Below are 3,314 nucleotides of genomic sequence, written 5' to 3' on the forward strand. Positions count from 1 at the left end.
CATACGGGCAAAGAGGCCCTCCTATTTCAGGCATACACAGAGAGATTGGGCACCTCTACTCCTACTACCATGAAATTTGACCTACCAAACTTGATTCTCCCCAATGTGAACCTTGATCACCTTACCACGCCCTTCACCACTGAGGAAATTGACAAGTCATACAAGAAATGCCCGCGGACCGAGCTCTAGGCCCCGATGGATGTAGTGCAGCCTTCCTAAAAGCCTGGTAGCCCATCATCAAAACGGATTTCTACATGTTGTGCGATCAATTCTATGAAGGCAAACTTAACTTACAAAGCATTAATGATGGTCTCATTACCCTCATACCAAAGAATAGATCTCCGACAACGGTTAATGATTATAGACCAATCAATCTACTTAACTGTTGCCTCAAGCTCATCACCAAACTCCTTGCCAACAGGCTGTTAAAAGTAATCCTAAAGATCATTGACCGAAACCAATATGGGTTCATCAAGGGCAAATCGATCCAAGACTGCCTAGCTTGGTAGTTCCAATACATCCACCAATGTCAAGCTTCTAAAAGGAAAATTGTCCTCCTAAAGGTAGATTTTGCCAAAGCTTTGATACCATCGAGCATGAACCAATGATCAACATTATGAAACACATGGGGTTTAGTGACAAATGGCTTTCTTGGATCAACTGCATTTTCTCCTCAGGGTGATCAACTGATCATCAATACTCTTAAATGGGGTTCTGGGCCGACAATTTCATTGTTGTCGAGGTGTTCGACAAGGGGATCCCCTATTCCCGCCGATCTTTGTGCTCGCAGTCAATCTGTTACAGTCTGCAATAAATGATGGTTATCGGAAAGGATTGATACAACTACCCTTCCCCAACACTGGTGACATGGACTATCACTACTGGAATCATGAACTTTGCCGTCAGCCTGTCCTTTGCCGTCTGCTAGCTGATGGCAAAGAAGGTCTTTGCCATCAGTTTATAGAAAGCCGACGACAAAGAAGGTCTTTGCCGTCAGCTTATAGAAAGCCGACGACAAAGAACAAGCGAACGACAAAGAGCTTATTTGTCATCAGCTAGATCTTTGCCGTCTGCTAGCAGACGGCATAGAAGCTTTGCCGTCTGCTAGCGGATGGCAAAGCGGGAGGGTGGCCCACCGGCTGTCAACCCCTAATGGGGCCCCTCTTTGCCATCCGCTAGCGGACGACAAAGTTTTGTATGTCGTCCGCTTGCTGATGGCAAAGAGCTTGCGGACGACAAATCTTGAAAAATGGCTTAACGGCCGCGCCCCACTGTCGCCCTCTCTCTCTGTCTCTCTCCTCTTTCTTCCCCCCGTGCCACCCCGTGCCGCCGCTACCGCACCCTCCCCGCGCCATCGCCGCCGCAGCCTCCCCGTGTGGTCGCTGCCCCCTCCCCGCCCCGTGACCGCCCCTCTCTGCCTCCCCACCCCCTCCCCGCCGCCGCCTTCCCGCCGCAGCCGCGGGTCGACCGCCCCCCGAGGAGCGCCACCGCTCCCCGCCCCTCCCCGCCCTGTCGCCACCCTACGTCACCGCCACCCCGCCTCGCCGCTGCCCCGTAGCTGCCCCTCCACAACCTGTTGCCGCCCCCACGGTGAGCCCCTGCCCCTGTTTTTTTTGTTTAGTTTAGGTTATTTAGTTTAAGTTTTTTCAGTTTAGTTAGTTTAGGTTATTTAGTTTAATTAGTTTAGGTTATTAGTTTAGTTAGTTTAGGTTTAATTAGTTTAAGTTTAGGTTTTTTAGTTTAGGTTTATGTTTAATTAGTTTAGGTATATTTATATTAGATTAGTGTTACGTTTGAGTTAAATAGTCATAATTAAAGGAAGTGAAAAAAGATGAAAAAAGAAGAAGAAAAGTAGAATAAGTAGAAAGGGGGAAGAAGAAGGAGAAGAAGAAGAAGAAGAAGAGGAGGAGGAGGAGGAGGAGGAGAAGAAAAAGAGGAGGAGCAGTTCTGTTTTTTCTTTTCTATTTTAGATAATAGATATATTAGATATATAGTTAGCTAGATTAAATTATATTATATTACATTAGTGTTAGGTTCTAGTTAAATAGTCATAATTAAAGGAAGTGAAAAAAAGATGAAAAAGAAGAAGAAAAGTATAATAAGTAGAAAGGGGGAAGAAGAAGATGAAAAAGAGGAAGAGGAAGAACAAGAAGAAGAAGAAGAAGAAGAAGAAGAAGAAGAAGAAGAAGAAGAAGAAGAAGAAGAAGAAGAAGAAGAAGAAGAAGAAGAAGAAGAAGAAGAAAAATAATAAGAAGAAGAAGAAGAGGAGGAGGAGGAGGAGGAGGAGGAGGAGAATAAGAGAAAGAGGAGAAGATGACTAGCTTAGTTAGGTTAGTTTGATTTTCTAGGTTAGTTACATTTTCCAGGTTAGTTAGGTTAGTTATCTTTAGACTAGGTTAGTTAGGTTAGCTTCTAGGTTAGTTTCTAGGTTAGTTAGGTTAGTTTGATTGAGGGAGTCCTGGATTAGGGGGTGTCCGGATGGCCGGACTATACCTTCAGCCGGACTCCTGGACTATGAAGATACAAGATTGAAGACTTCGTCCCGTGTCCGGAAGGGACTTTCCTTGGCATGGAAGGCAAGCTTGGCGATACGGATATGCAGATCTCCTACCATTGTTACCGACTTTGTGTAACCCTAACCCTCTCCGGTATCTATATAAACCGGAGGGTTTTAGTCCGTAGGACAACATACACAACAACGATCATACCATAGGCTAGCTTCTAGGGTTTAGCCTCTCCGATCTCATGGTAGATCTACTCTTGTACTACCCATATCATCAATATTAATCAAGCAGGACGTAGGGTTTTACCTCCATCGAGAGGTCCCGAACCTGGGTAAAACTTCGTGTCCCTTGCCTCCTTTTACCATCTAGCCTAGACGCACAATTCGGGACCCCCTACCCGAGATCCGCCGGTTTTGACACCGACATCGGTGCTTTCATTGAGAGTTCCTCTGTGTCGTCGCCGTCAGGCTCGATGGCTCCTACGATCATCAATAGCGATGCAGTCCAGGGTGAGACCTTCCTCCCCAGACAGATCTTCGTCTTTGGCGGCTTCGCACTGCGGGCCAATTCACTTGGCCATCTAGAGCAGATCGAAAGCTACGCCCCTGGCCGTCAGGTCAGATTTGGAAGTTTAAACTACACGGCTGACATCCGCGAAGACTTGATCTTCGACGGATTCGAGCCACTGCCGAGTGCACCGCACTGTCACGACGAGCATGATCTAGCTCTGCCACCGAACAGTGCCCTAGAGGCCGCACCCGCATCAGCTTCGACCCTTAATTCGGAGCCAACTGCGTCGATCTAGGATGG

Source organism: Triticum aestivum, chromosome 7A, assembly GCF_018294505.1.
Source record: "Triticum aestivum cultivar Chinese Spring chromosome 7A, IWGSC CS RefSeq v2.1, whole genome shotgun sequence".
NCBI classification, from domain to species: domain Eukaryota; kingdom Viridiplantae; phylum Streptophyta; class Magnoliopsida; order Poales; family Poaceae; genus Triticum; species Triticum aestivum.